We start from the raw sequence: 16,483 nt of genomic DNA, 5'->3' as shown, positions 1-16,483 counted from the left end.
TTTTCTGCTTTTCTTGTTACTTTTACAGTGGTACCCCGGGTTACATACGCTTCAGATTACAGACTCTGCTAACCCAGAAATATAGCTTCAGGTTAAGAACTTTGTTTCAGGATGAGAACAGAAATCGGGCTCCGGTGGTGTGCCAGCAGCAGGAGGCCCCATTAGCTAAAGTGGTGCTTCAGGTTAAGAACAGTTTCAGGTTAAGAACGGACCTCCAGAACGAATTAAGTACTTAACCCGAGGTACCACTGTAATTGTTTTTATGCTGTGTTCCTACTGCATTCCTCTTATTCACTGTGGAAATTAGGGATATATAAGTGGTACAATTATTTAAATGAATAAAATTATGTTCTATGCTCATTACTCAACTCAGGGGTGGGCTTCTCAAGCTCCTGTTTTCTTTTTGTCTGTAATATATTGAATATAATGTTCCAAACTGAAGTACAGAGTTTTGCATATACAGATAAGCATACATAAACAGTTTTTCACTGATAGACATACACACATTTCTTCTCCACCCCACATCATTATTCCAGTCTAAATGTTATCGTACATAGGATTGTATCCAGATTCTTTTTGGTGTGGTGTTTTACCAAAGTGCAATAAGGCATACACACATTATAACACAGCACACAAAGACTCTTGACAGAGCCACATCAACATCAGAACTAAGTTTGTTGGGGGGGGTTCCCCCAATGTTTAATCAGTTTGAAAATATTCAGTGACAATGTTAGATGGAGACCAGGGGGGTGCAAAGCCGATGTAAAGGTAAAGGTAAAGGTAAAGGTACCCCTGCCCAAACGGGCCAGTCTTGACAGACTCTGGGGTTTGTGCGCCCATCTCACATCTATAGGCCGGGGGCCAGCGCTGTCTGGAGACACTTCCGGGTCACGTGGCCAGCGTGACAAAGCTGCATCTGGCGAGCCAGCGCAGCACACGGAACGCCGTTTACCTTCCCGCAGGTAAGCGGTACCTATTTATCTACTTGCACCCGGGGGTGCTTTCGAACTGCTAGGTTGGCAGGCGCTGGGACCGAGCAGCGGGAGCGCACCCCGCCGCGGGGATTCGAACCGCCGACCTTACGATCGGCAAGCCCTAGGCGCTGAGGCTTTAACCCACAGCGCCACCCGCCGATGTAAGCTGCAGCAAAATTTGCATTGTCATATTTTAGAATTTTAGAAATGTTTCTAATTTCATATACAGATAGGTAGCCGTGTTGGTCTGCCATAGTCAAAATAAAAAAATTCCTTCCTGTAGCACCTTAAAGACCAACTAAGTTAGTTCTTGGTATAAGCTTTCGTGTGTATCTGAAGAAGTGTGCATGCACACGAAAGCTTATACCAAGAACTAACTTAGTTGGTCTTTAAGGTGCTACAGGAAGGAATTTTTTTATTTTGTCTAATTTCATAATTCAGGAGCGTCGAACTTGGAGCACAGTGAACCCATGTGCCAATAAAGAAATGGGAAATAGAGACATCTGCTCATCCCTAACAGCTTCTGATATTTCCTTCCTTCACACTGCATTATCAAAAGGTTTTTATATTTAGCTCAACAACACTGGAGATGTGCTTGCCAGCAGCTCTTTGGTACATTATACCTAAGTGAATTATGTTGCAGATGAGAAGTAATTGAGACAATCCATCATGGACTATGGTAACTCTACCCATTTATCATATTTTCATAACCACTCTGAAGTTACAACCACTCAGTTCTCTATCTTTTCCCCTTCATGCATGGTTTCAAACTCACCACACCAATGGCAGCTGTTATAAACTACAATGAAGTAATGAGAAGAAGGTGACAGTTTAAGTCATTTTGAAGCTGTTGCATTGATGCATTCATTCCACACTCGACAAAAAAATGCAGCAAATCATACTTTCTCCAATTTACTTCATCAATAAATTGTTGTTTTGGGAAGGATGCAATGACAACCAGTTGATCAATATTTTGCGGTTGTCTAAAGAACCAGATTGCCCTTCTGTGAGGTCCTTCGAAGGAAGGGTGGGATATAAATATGGCAGTGACAAAAAGTATGGGCTTTTTATTATTTAGTAAATAATAAATAAAGAATATGTACATTGCGAAATATAGATTGCTTCCAGCGAGTGCTGTTGTCTTCTGTGAAGATCTGCAAGTCATTTTAAAAGAAAAGAAAAGAAAAAAGCTCAGTCTTGAGTTGTAAGCAACATCTGGAAGTTTTCTAACCCTGTGCTAAGGACCTCTTCTGCTTTTTACTATAGCTCTGCCTCCTGAACCTATAGAGATTTTCGCCATGGCAAATGGAACAAGGAGCAACATAAATGTTCTCTTGCAAATAGTGACTTCTCAAACAATTGATCAGTGACAACTATGATCATCCATCAAAGTGCAAGTTAAATTGGATAGCCAAAAAAGAGTAAGACACTGGCAGTTTCCAGGAATACTTGGCTCTGAGTTTCCCCCCTGCTGCTCTATTTGCATGCTGCTTACTGAAAGTAGCACCATGTTGAGCTAAAAGCAGCTAGGGCAGGGCAATTTTAGGCAAGAAAACATTGCAGTGAATTTCTTCCCCCTCGCACAATGTGGTTGCAAGCCAGGTTGGGGCGGTGTGGGTGGGGGTGGGTGGGTGGGTGTGTTTGGAGCTGCTTGACTGTTTTTTTCATTGAGAAATAAAGGGATCTGTGTTGAGCATACACTTTTTCAAAGCATGCTTAATATAACATGGAGTTTAGCCCTCAAAATAAATCAGGCTAGAAGCAGAGTGAGAAATGGAGGAGAGAGGGTGAAGCTGGTAAAGGGGCAAACCAGAAAGAAGTGCAATGATATATGTGTTTATTCAAAAGTATGTCCCACTAGTCTCAGTGGAGCTTTCTCTCAAGTTAAGTATGTACTGTGCAGGCACATGATTGCAGCCTTAAAGTAGTCAAGGCAGGAAAGAAGGAGAATAAATCACTATCTTTGCAGTAGAAGAAGTAACGGCATTAGGGAAGGGAGTTTCTTAAATAGGTATGAAACATTTCAAATACCATGGACAGCGACAGAAGCTTTGCAACCCTACCATTTGCAGTTGGGCATCTTTGCCAATGCTGACAATGAAGGAATTTGCATGCCTGGTGATGAATCACCGCCAACCTGCCCCATAAAACACTTCATATTCAGTTAAGTGTTTTTCAGTTTTATGTCTCTGCATTCTGCTATCACCAAAGGATTTAGGTGTGGCAAATAATGAGACCCGTAAAATCTGTCCTGCAATATATATTTTAAAAATGGCCGGGAAGACTGGAAGGGATGTAGAAATGTTTAATTAAAAGTGTATTTCTCACCACTCCAAAAATGTAAATCCGTATGAGTTCCCTCCCACCTTAAGTTCCCTCCTTATTACCTGGTGCCGTTTCCAACTGAACTGTGAAATTAGGTGGCCAGATTTGAACAAAAGAACAGATGCTACTTCTAATTTAAAAGTATAATTGTAAAGAAATTTCATTAAAGTTGGGCTATGCAGTGGCTCCCTCTTTTCATCAACATTCTTGTTCTGTATTGCTAAGAATTGCTTTTAAGGGAGAAACCTGCTGTGATGGAGCCACAGCCCTGCATCAACTGACTGCCCGTTTCCGCTGTTCATTTGGCAGAAGATACACATTTGTGATGATAAACTTGTGTTAGCCCTCCAAGGACTTGCTTTTTGCCACTACTGGTCGTGGAAACAAAATTGATTTGTGAAGTCCTTGCGATCTGTTCTAGGGCTATGAGCAGTCACTGTCACTCTCTATCTCACTCCCATAAACTATGCATTGAACCTGCTTAAGCCAATGAAAGAGCAAGGTAAAACAGGTCATTTGCACTGAAAGACCTCTGTTAAAATGATGCAATCCACATAGTACTAGAACCCTTTTCCATCTGTTTATGTATGGTTTATTTGGATCAGTTTTTACTAAAACCACTAGCATTTATTCCCTAGAATAGATGCAATATTGGATACCAAATCTGGGGAGTCTTTTGAAAGAGGGGGGAGAGAGAGGGAGATATGACATGAGGCAAGACATGAGGCCCTGTTGACATGTTGCTAGGCATGGGTGAATCTGTCAGTTAAGTTCCTGACAGTATCTCTTTTTTCCATTCTTAAGTTTGGTTTTCCACATAAGCTTAAAAATTCATTTTTAAATGAAAACTCAGCATTTTACTGCATATTTCTCTTAATTTTGATATGCATTTTTTGCCAAATATACACATTTTTGCATGCATTTTTCTGTAGTATGTTACTTTACTAACAGATGCATTCTTATGTACACATTACAGTACTTTGTATGCACATTTTTCTGCACACTACTTGATTGGAGAACTGCAATGCAGAAGTGTGAACTTCAAACGATGACAAGGCTTCGGTTTGTGTATTGTTTCAGGAAGTGTCCTCCATGGATGCTTTAGTTGAGATTCCTGCATTGCAGGGGGTTGGACTAGATGGCCCTTGTTTCCCTTCCAAATCTACAATTCTGATTCTATGATTCTATAAATTGGGTAGGTTCATCTTTCGATGCAAATTCAAGAGAATTGAAAAGAATTTATTCCCCATCTCTACAGATGCGCAGAGGACCAGCACAGCCACATCTCAAGGTGAGTATAGTTTTTAAGGGATTAGATTAGATTCACTAATTAAATCTTTCTGAATCCCACAGGGAGCCAATGTGTGGCCTTCATTTCTAAGCAATCTGAACAAATTGAAAATGAATACCGCAGGGAGCGAGCATGTGTCAAAACCAGCTGATGGGACAAAGCAGATGTGGGTTTGTGTGAATGCTATTAACATGCATGATTTTTGTAATGCAAATAGCAGGAACAGGGCTTCATAGGATGGGAGGGATTAATTCTGGACTCCTCTCTTTTCCCATTCTACCACCCACCTACCAAAGCTGCTGCTTTCATTGGGAAGGAAGCTGGCTTCACTTCAGAACACCTTGTAGGCACAATTCCCAAGTGGTTCTCTTATAAACTCTGTGCTGTCATTTGCATCAGCACCTTTAATTAATGAACTTTGCATCCCATGGAATGTGAAACAAGGACTAAACCATTTTTTAAGCAGATCTGTATCGAGAATGTTGGTTGTTGTTGAGCAGTTATATATAAGTAGGGAAAGTTTTGCTGATTTTCATTCAAGTACCAGATGCAGAGCACACCTCACCGGGAGCTATTCTGGAAACCACCACCACCCCTCCCCCAACGCAACAAAAACTGGTTGGCTGGGTATTTTGCTGGTAAAAACAAAATGGCTTTGCTAGCTTTCATTTCACCCCAGTGCTATATGAAAGCCTAACTCTCTGCAATCCACAGCAATTTAAAACTTTTTAGGGATCAGTGATCCCACACTGGATTGTATCCTGCATGAAAACGAATGGGGTAATCTAATGTGCATGCAACAAAATGGAAAAACTATAGCATAAAATAATATTGTTCCAGTTTCTGTATAGTGCTGCCAAAGTGAGCACCATAAAATAATATAAAAGGGTGTACAATAGAATATGAAGAATAGCTACAACTACAGTGGTACCTCGGGTTACATACGCTTCAGGTTACAGACTCCACTAACCCAGAAATAGTACCTCGGGTTAAGAACTTTGCTTCAGGATGAGAACAGAAATTGTGCTCTGGCGGCGCGGCAGCAGTGGGAGGCCCCATTAGCTAAGTGGTGCTTCAGGTTAAGAACAGTTTCAGGTTAACAACGGACCTCCAGAATGAATTAAGTACTTAACCCGAGGTACCACTGTATATATCTATTTTCCACCTAAAAGAGAGATATCAAAGAGCATTTCTGTTGTTATTATATCAGCAAACAATGTAATATTTTCTCATATCTCGTACTACTGTCTCTCCAGCCTTAATAATTTATTGTCTTTTAGCACATTGAATGAACACTATTGTTTCACAGGTAGAGAGCCATAAAATGAAAGGAAGGCACACAGAAATGCCTATCTATCTCTGTCGAACAAATTATATTTCCACACACCCACACAAACACCTTTGTCCCTAAGCACCATTATGAGACCAGCAAGCCTGGGCTTCCATTAGTGAGACACGGTTGATGGTCTCGTGTCAGTGGCGTTCTTGCCTCAGGGACGGGACCCCTAGACAAGGTCTGTTTGCCCGCACCTTCATGCTGCTGCTGTAGGAAATCAGGTCAGAGTGGAAGAGGGAGTGATGTGGTGGTGGCCTTCATGCTGCTCCTTCCCATCACTGATGTCATGTCACAGGATGAAACTGGCTATAAAACCTTCATCATTGAAAAGGGGAAAACAAAAATTCCTGTCTAAGAGCAACCTTTTGGACCTCAACAGAAGATAGAGAGCACAAGCAATAAACATGAAGCATGACACATTTTGATGGCTGGCTGCCCTTTTCTAACACTAGAACAAATTGAAAGGCCGCTTACAAGAGCTGTAAACATCCTGCCTCTACAGAGATTACATGGAGATAATGCAATGTAAGCTGCCATAATGAATCAATATTCATTATGAAGTGACACTGGATGCTAGATGGCTATTCCATGGAAAGGGTCACCTTCCTATATATTGGGCATTATATCTTTGCCAACAGACCTTATGCTTCTCCTGACTGCGCTGAAGATGCCAAGTGCAGTCAGATTTTATGTGTCATGGGAAGACCGGAATGGAAGCACCCAATTCACGGTCCACTAGCAAGGCTCTGCCCACTGGAGGGCCCCTGATTGGCCAGTTCAAAGTTGGGATTTTAATGTGTTTCCTCTCTTCCATCACAGCATTTGACTGAAGCAAGCTGCTCTTAAGCAGTTGCAGCTGTGAAGGAGGCAGATTAACCAGCCCTTGGGTTGAAGCAGAAACTATCATCGCAATTCTTATTTCAACTCGTCGCTCAGGATCTTATTAAGAGAAAAATTGTGATGGAGAAAACAACTCTATTCTGCTTGCTATCCTTGTCAAAGCTTGAGTTGCCACATGAGGATTTAGTAAGTTATGCTTAGATGCCATGACCACTGATTATATTGCTACTATGTCAGTCTACTCCTTTTGTTGAATTCCCCACCTTATTTAAGTAAGAACTAATTTTGCACTCAAGGCTGTATGCTTCAATGAGATCTTTTTTAAAGCTATTAATGTTACTTGAATGATCAATGAGAACATAAAAATTGTCACATTGCATTAGATCAGGGAAGGGGAGCCCATGACCCTCCAGATGTTGGGCAGCCAACCTGCCCAGTGGTGAGGAATGATGGGAGTTGTAGTCCAACATTTGGAGGGCCACAAGTCAATCATTCTTGCATCAGATCCATGGCACATGTAGCACCCTATTGACTAATATTCAGCTTGCCACATACTGCCAAACAGATTTATTCATTCATTAAAACCATATCCACCATTCTACTCATGAAGAGCACACAGAATGGGAAATGCCTCAAGGAGGTATATTAATGTGTTCCTAAAGCCAATAAGAAGGACACTGAACAGGAGAATGAAATCCATACCTTCGTCATCCTTTCTCCTCTTGGTTCCCATGTTCTGGCTTGGCAGACAGACTAGTTGGTCTCTGTGCTGCATTGATTAAAGACAGCCTTCCCCAATCTGCTGCTCTCCAAAATATTTTGGACTGTAACTTGGTTTTACCTGATCACTGGACATGCAAGCTGGGACTGTTGTGCAGAGCCTCTGAGAGGCATGAGATATTGCTTGTGCTGGATCGCTTGGGCTGGACTAGCCAGGGAGTGGGAGATGATGGGGCAGCAGCAAACAGGCCTCGTGTCAGCATCTGGGCCCAGGGCCGAATCTGGTTGCCACCAACCACATCCTTTCCTTGTATTTTTAAAAACGTTTTATAGTCAGGGAGCAGGCAGCTGGGCACATAAAAGGGGGCATATGTTCACTTTATCATTTCAATCAATCTTTATTATTACAATCACAGATCAGCCACTAAGTTACAATCAAGCAAATACAATTTTAACATTTATAGGTCAGCAAAAGTCTATTTGGTATTAACAGCACAAGAAAGGGCTAGGATATGTGTGTGTGTTTTCCCACACTCATTCATTCACACTAGAATGGATTACTGAGGAAATAACATGCTGATTCACATACTCCACAAACGGAATCCCTATCAAATGGGAAAATTCTGGGCATCAGCACACTATTATTTTCATTTCAAAACATATATTAGCCTTTTCGACATCAACTGTGCTTAGGATAGCAGAAGCAGACTCTCGTTTTATTCTTCTAGTTAGGACGGTGCTATGATCTGAGTGAGTTTAAGACATGGCACTGAGCATTCTAAGGATATTTCCTTTTTCTCCGGATTTGAATGTGTTTTTTCATCTTGCTTGTTTGTCCTTCTGATGTATCAGGAATGCACAGCAGTCATAAAGCATGGTGTGTGGCGAGGATGGAAGAAAAGAAACATTAATTGAATACATATGGCCATTTAAAGCTACACACCCACACTGTATGCTCAGGGCCTAAAACGGCAGAACTGCACCACAAACAGAGATACAGTGTCAACTCTCCATTGCTCCCATGCCAGATATTTCTGGAGAAAGCCTTTCCTACTCCCAGGGAAGGGGTTGTGAACGGGAGACGATTCCTGCGTCATGCAGGAGGCGCTCTTCTCCCTGCTTCAACTCCAGGGCTGGCGCCACGCCCCTCCCCTGTTGGGCACCCAATAGGGAAGCTCGGCAGGGGCGGGGCTTGCTGCTCAAACGCAGCCGCGCCAGCCTTCCCCACCATTGCACACACATTTTCGGCAAAAGCGGCGCTGTTGGGCCCCCCTAACATTCTAATCATTCAGCTGGGTGAGAATGACCTGGCTAGCAGGAAGAGTGTGGACTTGTTGTGGAACATGAGAAAGGTCTTGGACATGAGAAAGGTCTTGGATGAGTTGGCTGCCTTATTTCCCAGAACAACCCTGTTCTGGTCCTCTCTCTTGAGGAGAAAGGTTTGGCACGGTGCGCATAACATTATGGCCATTGAAAAATCCAGGAAACTCTTGAATCGCGCGGTAGCGCGCAAAGTGCTTTTTATGAATGGCCGAGTTATATCTCATGATGATATCCAGATTGGCGACCAGACCCTATTCCGGGAGGATGACGGTGTTCATCTTTCAGATCGTGGAAACAACATATGGCTGGCTAACATATCCAATAGTCTTAGGGATTGGTTGCAGCTGTGAGGGTATTGGCGGCGAGCCTTTGGGCTCGGGTGGCGGTTAGGCATTGGAATGTGTTGTTGGTGTTTTGGGGGGCAATGTGTGACCATCGCCTTCCCCGACAATTTTGGGTATTCCGCTAAAGGAATTCAGCGGTCGTGGATCCTGTCCGATGCCTGTGTGGCGGGGGGGGGGGCCATGGCATGACCCTCGGTGACATCAGGAAGAGAGCCTATAGTTGGATTAGCATCAACAGGCTCCCCCTCCTGGTGGTTAACCCCTCCTCAGACTCACCCCTCTACGAGTGGGTGGAGTCTAATGTTCCGTGGTCCAATGCCTAAGCCAATACCTTCTCACATGCTGTAATCAATAAAGTTGTGGCCTTTACCTTACCCATTAACCTTACATTCTGTGTCCACGTGTCTTTATTCCCCAAGCGGGGATCGGGTCCTCGAATCACAAACAGCCAACTCCAGGGCTGCTATATCTTGAAGAGCAAAAAAAGAGGGCAGCCCGAGCTGCTGCCAGCCCGAGCCAGGGAAAGAGGCATGTGGGTGCATGGGGCCACCTCCATGCCCATGCACCTCTTTCTCCAGCTCAGGCTGGCAGCAGCTGCAGCATGCAGAGCAGCCTGAGTCAAAGCCCAAACCAAAGCCACCAAAGCCTGAGCCACTGCCAGCCCAGGAAGAAGAAGAAGAGGAGTTTGGATTTGATATCCCACTTTATCACTACCCGAAGGAGTCTCAAAGCGGCTCACATTCTCCTTTCCCTTCCTCCCCCACAACAAACACTCTGTGAGGTGAGTGGGGCTGAGAGACTTCAAAGAAGTGTGACTGGCCCAAGGTCACCCAGCAGCTGCACATGGAGGAGCGGGGAATCGAACCTGTTCACCATATTACGAGACTACCGCTCTTAACCATTACACCACACTGGCTCACGGACCCCAGCTCCTACCTGATCTTCACTGAGACAGCCTTACTCTGCTGTGGTGCTTCTGCTTCTGGGGCACAGCACCCTCCCGAGCATGTGCATGCCCCCCAACCCCCCCCAAAACCCCAGCCATTTCCTTTAAAATGTGAAACTTCATCCGGATGGGCATGTTGACCCCTAAAAAGAGGACATGTCTGGGTTTTCCAGGATGTACGGCAACCCTAGCCAGCACCTCAAAATGCTGTTTGCTAACAGGGTTCAGAACGTAGCTCCCTGTGCATTTCTTCAGCTCTAATAAAGGGTGCTTCCATGTGACCTTCTAATTCGGCACTGACGCTGTTTTGTTTGCACAAAACTTGCATGGAGGTTCTGTAACTTCTGTGGTTTACTGAGCCTCCATCCTGATTTGTTTGCACTGAGGCTATACGATTTCTCATCACTCAATTAGCATCCCACGCTTTCTAATGCATGTTCCTTATCACAAAAAGTCAATTTGTTTTTTAAAAAAGTTTGGTTTGTTTCACAAGATTGCCTGGGTGCTTTTAAAACCAATTTCTCTGTGCAAACCTAAAACCATCAGTATGCAATTGAATTCCTCCTGCAAAAAATGATAGTCTGGATTGGGAGAGGACCTCAAACTGCAGTATGCATTGTTCTTTTCACACAGAGACACCTAGATTATAACATTCTTAGCCAGGTGGGGGAAAGAGAGGTGGGGGAAGTATGTCCCTTTGCCAAAATTGCTCTCACCTCCCACAGGACTCCCCAGCTATTTCCTAGCCATTTACCTGTATTTTTCCCTGCAACAGATGTGCCTGGTAACTTGGACTGTTGAGTTAGTTACAGTCATCCTGGCTCCAAATGACCTTCCTTTGACTGAAGGGGGGAAAAGAACTGTTATTATGTTTGGCATGGTGAAAGGCATTTTGACACAGCATTGAACATTTTACATTTTGGGGATCATATCAGCTTATTACTTTCATTTTAAAGCAATCTGTAGTTATGAAAGTTCCAGCCAGTGCAATCTCTTGTCCAATCTTAATACAATACCGCTGATAATGAGTTGACATGTTCCAGGACCTTGAGAGGATTCGTGGAATCACCTCTGGAAGGGAAATCAGAGGGCGATTTTCATTTTCACTGTGCTTTTCTTATAGTTCTGAGCCAAAGTATTCAGCCCAGATGCTTTCCTGACTCTGGGGGCAAAAAATGCCATCCAAAGTATTAGAGTAATCTTCAGGGAGGGTGAACTCTAAAAGCTTTAGGGTAGTTTGAAAATGAGGTGGTCAATGTTTGATTTTGCTTTTTGGCCAGTGGGGGCAGCCATTTACACACCCCGCCATCACCACAATAACACACACACACCCTCTCAAATGTCCAAATGTCCCCGCAGTTATTTACTGCTGGCTATTTTACACCTCCCTTTGGGAGGAAATTAGCTAATTTGATATGGAAAAAGGCAATCTGGACGCAACATTTTACATTTCTTTAGATTATACTACATTAACATTTTCATTTTTAGAACCACTTATGAATAAGAGTATTGCAGCCAGTGTGTGTAGAGGTTAAGGCAGATCAAGACTCTGCAGTGTAGGGTCTAGTGTTGGATGTAACTCTGGGAAATTCTGCAATAATGAAAGGTTGCAAGTTAGCCATGTCCATTAACTTCAGTGGGTCTACTCTGACTTTAACTTTTTGGAAAAGAAATGTGCGTATATTAAGACTCTCAACTAAAGCACCAGCTAGGAAGTCTAGCCTTATTGCATTGCTACAAAATATTGCTATCTGGGTGAAATAAGGCCTTTAGTTTAATTCAGGTGTGGGCCTTCTTGGTGGCTGCACTTAGGAACTGGAATTCTTGGCCAAGGGAGGCCCATCTCCAATGACTTTACACCAGCAGGCAAAGACATGATCTAGACAGGCTGTAAAAATGGCTTGTAAATATGATGTACAGTAATTGGTTTTAGGTGGCCTTTTCCTTTTGTTGATTTTATGTTTTACCTGTCCTTTCATTCTTTTCTTGTGTGTTTTATTTTACACACACACCCCATTTGATGGAAAGGTGAGGTGCCAATTTAACAAATACATTTGAAAATGTGTGTGGCGGTGCTGTTGTTTGCAATGCACCATGTCCTCTATGTTGTGAATGCTTGTTCGGTATTACCCAACTGTGGATTTGAGAGGAGAGAGAGTTATTGTCCTTTAACAGAGCTGCCTTTGTTTTTCTGATCTTGTAAAGGCAACCTTGAACTTGCCACCACTCAGGAAAGCATACCATATGATCTATGACTGCCGGGAGCCCCCTCAGACTCTGGAGCCAGCATTTTAATACAGGCAAGGCAGTGCCAGGGTGGTGCAGGAGATTCAAGGCAGTATGTAGAATTTCTGTTCCGGCAGCATTTCTCTCCTTAATGGAATGTACCATCTGTGCTCAGGTTTGAATTCCCAGCAAGGATCCATTAGAACTCTGCTTATGTACCTGCTCAGTTCTGTGTGGATCACCAAGTGCCCCAATACCACCTCCCCATTTCCTTGAAATATGTGCCCCATTATATTTCATTTCTACAAATTTGCTGAAACAGGAGGCAGAGCCAGGTGTTTATGCTAAGCTATACAAGAGCTCAGAGTTCTACATCAGATCCCTGCAGACTCACCATTTAGTGTTTCATTCTACCCATTTGGCTACCTGTCTCTAGCCATTTATCCTCTTTACAACGATAATGCAATGATTAATAAGTATTTGTTCAACACTTTGAAAGTGTGACTTGCTCCGATGTTTGACTTAGGGCTTTTCCAGATGACCTGCTTCTTCATCCTGTTTTACTTCCACAAAGCTTACACACTGGTTAGACTATGGTTGTTACTGAGCATTTGTTATGATTTGTTTACGAGGTGGTTATATGACAATCGGCACTCATCCTGGTTTGCTTGCAGGGTGTTCACACATCTTCCAGTCAATCATTCGTTCACCTCACACTTTTCACTACATCTCCCCATTACTTTCCCAATGGGGCATGTTTTTAAAAAGCAGATTTGTTGCGCCATAGTGACCATACTTTAATCCACTTCAATTCTGCAAAGCTAAATTTCTAGTGCAATCATACCTTGAATCTCGAACAAATTGGCTCCCAAATGATCGAAACCCAGAAGTGAGTGTTTTTGAATGTTCTTTAGGAAGCCAAATGTCTGACGTGGTTTCAGCTGCTTCCAATTGGCTGCAGGAGCTTCCTGCAGCCAATCAGAAGCTGCAGAACTGGTTTACATGGTGAGTTGGGCCACTACATCAACTTCCGAGCAGGTAGGTCACTGTCACTTATCTGGAAGGGAATAGTGATGTGGTACGGAGTTTGTTGTGGTGCAAAAATACTGCAAGGAGCACGGGACGTGTTCTGCTGGTGTAGCATGCAGACTTCCCTGCTGCCTCTTCCCTTCTCTCTACTTCCCGGCAACAATGACTCATTTGCCAGGAAGCGAGCAGCTCCACCGCATCTCACACAGTGAGCTGTTTCTGCATAGACCCAGTAGCAGATACAACATCAGTAAACAAAAGAGTTTAAACTTGCAACCCACTATACAGACATCCCTGGGAGTAGGCCTCACTCAAAACCATGGAACCTGCTTCTGAGAAGAAACATATATGGCTGCACTCTTCTAGACTTTCTTAGAAAGGGAACAGATGAACCTCGCTGGAAGCCAGGCATGTTTCAAGTGACCCTCTACATGGCCAGAGAAGAGCAAAGTGTTTTGCAAGTTTTGAACGAGGCCAGTTCACCCAGCTAACTTCCAAAAATGAAGAACAAGGCAGAGAGAAAGGATATTTAATCAAACAGTGTGGGTGATGTGATCTTCAGCCAGAGCTCAGTGGTGAAGTAAGTGTTTTGCATACAAACGCTCCAAGTTTCAGCATCAAGGGCTAGGAAAGAAAATCTGGACAGCTGCTGCCAATCATTGTAGTTAATACTGAGCTAACTGGGCCAATGGTCTTTTGCCAGCTTCCTATGTTCCTGTCCTTTTTTCATTTGCCAGGAAATATAATATGAAAAGGAGTTTTCTCCCACAGCTTGACAAACAATATGCACTATCATTTGTACACTAGATTTAACTTTCTCATTGTTATTCCTACATCGGAAGAAAATAAAGCCTTTGTGCCTCTTACGTGTTGTGAAACTATGCATTCTCTACCAAGCCTTTCACATGACTTTGGGTCATCACAATATTTATTCATCAACGTGCCCAAAAAAACACATAAGCAGGACTGCCTGTGTCATTATCTATTCCTGCAAAAGTTAAAAAGGATCTTCATTTGTTTGGCACTGTTTTCAAATGCTCATTTTTAAAACAGAACAATTAGCCAAATGGATGAGGCAACAACATGATTGTTCAACAGTTCCTAAGCAGAAGCAAAGGCAGAGTGCTGTGCGGCTGCAGGTAGCTGAAGCTGTACCCTGTGGGGAAATGTGGAGAGATTGGGTATTTTCGCTGAAACAACAGTAGATAGCTGGCTTGGTTAGTTTCCACTTGGGAGGGGAATCAACTTGTCCCATTGGCCATGCTGGATGTGGCTGATGGGAATTGGAGTCAAACAACATCTGGAAAGCCACATGCTCCCCACTCTGAGAAAGAGCAACTGACCTTTCTGCATCTATTTATGGTGCTTAGGAAGCAGTTCACATGCTCTGACTGATGTCTGCATTCATTATACATGCCTTGCATTTGCCAGAGATAATAACATGTGAGTTGCTTCAGGTGCTCCGCCTCAGAGAACTCTTGCATATGTACACTCTGGGAAAAAGGCACCGGCTTGGAAATAACCTGAAGGGTTGGAGCTGCATGCTATGAGTGTGGAAGCAGCCCACTCAAGCTGCCACAGTATTCCCAGGGCACAACTTTAGTTACGGCACAAAACTCCTCAGAGCTAAAATTAGCTTGGTTGGACCTCTCTCCATTTGCTTCTTATTGCAGAGAGGTGCCTTTCACAAAGAGCCTCTTTGGGCATCTTGGAAGGCCCCGAGGTTTTCAAGCTGTATCACTCTTTCCTTCCTCTCCCCCCACCCCACCAACTGAATGCCACCTGCAGACACATTTATAGGTAACAGGACTGCCAAGCGCAGCTCTGTGTCATCTAGGAGCGAGTATGTGATTGCTGCACATACTTTTAAATTATTTTAAATGTTTTCCATATGTTCTTATTTTTAATGGTGTTGTTGAACTTTTGCGTTTGCTGAACTTGTACTTGAAGTGTATGTAGGCACAATTGTCCCACTGCATAGTTATTAAAGGGAACTGATTACTTGTCTTATAATCAGAAAGTAGATCAGCATCTACTGACTGATCTCTGGGTGATTTGCGGTTGTTCAGCAATGTTCCTGCCTTCTGACTCTAACATTATCAGCAGCATAATAACTTTCCATGCCTCTACTAGGCTGCTGAAATGTAGAGAGGAAACAAGGAGAGGACTCTTAGGGGAAATCTTTGTGAGACCAGCCCAGTTCTTGCACTGAAAACAAATGCCTAGGCTCAGAATGTCCTCAGAGGCACCCTGCTCTTTCATTCTAACAACATGTCTTTTGCACTTGGCTTCCACTGGTAGATCTTGGAGTTCAAACAAAACTGAGAAACCACAATCTGAGAAGCCTCAAGTTCCACACACACACACACACACCCTCCCTACAGGGCATAGTATCCATAGGCTCAGGTATCTCCCATGTTTAAGCACAGGAAGCAATTGATTAGCTGCTTCCATGCTCAGCCCCCATGACTGATATTTCAGGGCGCCTCCAGGGCCAAACCCTAGTTGCGATCTGACGTTTCATGACACGCAGTCTGCCCTGGTCATACAGTGGTGCCTCGCAAGACGAAAATAATTCGTTCCGTGAGTCTTTTCGTCTTGCGAAGCACGGTCCATCGCAACTGCGCCTCTTCAAGCGGCTTTTTTTTAAAAAGCGCAAGACGTTTTCCCATAGGGAAATTCGTCTAGCGAAGCAACGCAAAACCGAAAAACCCTTTCGTCTAACGAGTTTTTCGTCTTGCGAGGCATTCGTCTTGCGGGGCACCACTGTATATTGGCCCGCCACATACTTACCTTCATTCCAGGCACATTTTTTCTGCATGTTTGGTAAATGTTAGGGCTGGTGGTGAGCATCTCAAGATTGTATTTACATTTAAGATAAATTACTATTCACTCTTTAGAGGGAAAAAATGAGGTTTTAACATTTCATGGCTAAGGTCTAAGTTTGGTACCTGGCAAACATTGTTTCTTCTTTTTCATTTTTTTGAAGTCCGATATGGGTTTAAATGTTCAGGAGAGCTAGATTTTGTGTTATGCATTTAATAGGTTTTTGGACCATGTTAAACGTTCTATAACATGTGTATTACATACGCTCTATTTTTACGAATCGTGTTACTAATGCTGTTCATT

At 43.3% G+C, this 16,483-nt stretch overlaps 1 protein-coding gene across 1 annotated transcript in view; it reads right to left on the bottom strand.

The window, feature by feature from the left end:
* Positions 1-2,083: 2,083 nt before the first annotated feature.
* Positions 2,084-16,483, bottom strand: part of NPY2R (neuropeptide Y receptor Y2) — a 29,904-nt gene continuing 15,504 nt past the window's right edge. The window contains exon 4 of the transcript XR_014223390.1: positions 2,084-2,128. The gene's annotated coding sequence lies outside the window, so the exon portion shown is untranslated. The remainder of the gene's footprint in view (positions 2,129-16,483) is intronic.

The sequence above is a fragment of the Podarcis vaucheri genome (assembly GCF_965113315.1).
Source record: "Podarcis vaucheri genome assembly, chromosome: 9".
NCBI classification, from domain to species: Eukaryota; Metazoa; Chordata; class Lepidosauria; order Squamata; family Lacertidae; genus Podarcis; species Podarcis vaucheri.
This window is presented reverse-complemented; position numbering and strand designations above follow the sequence as displayed.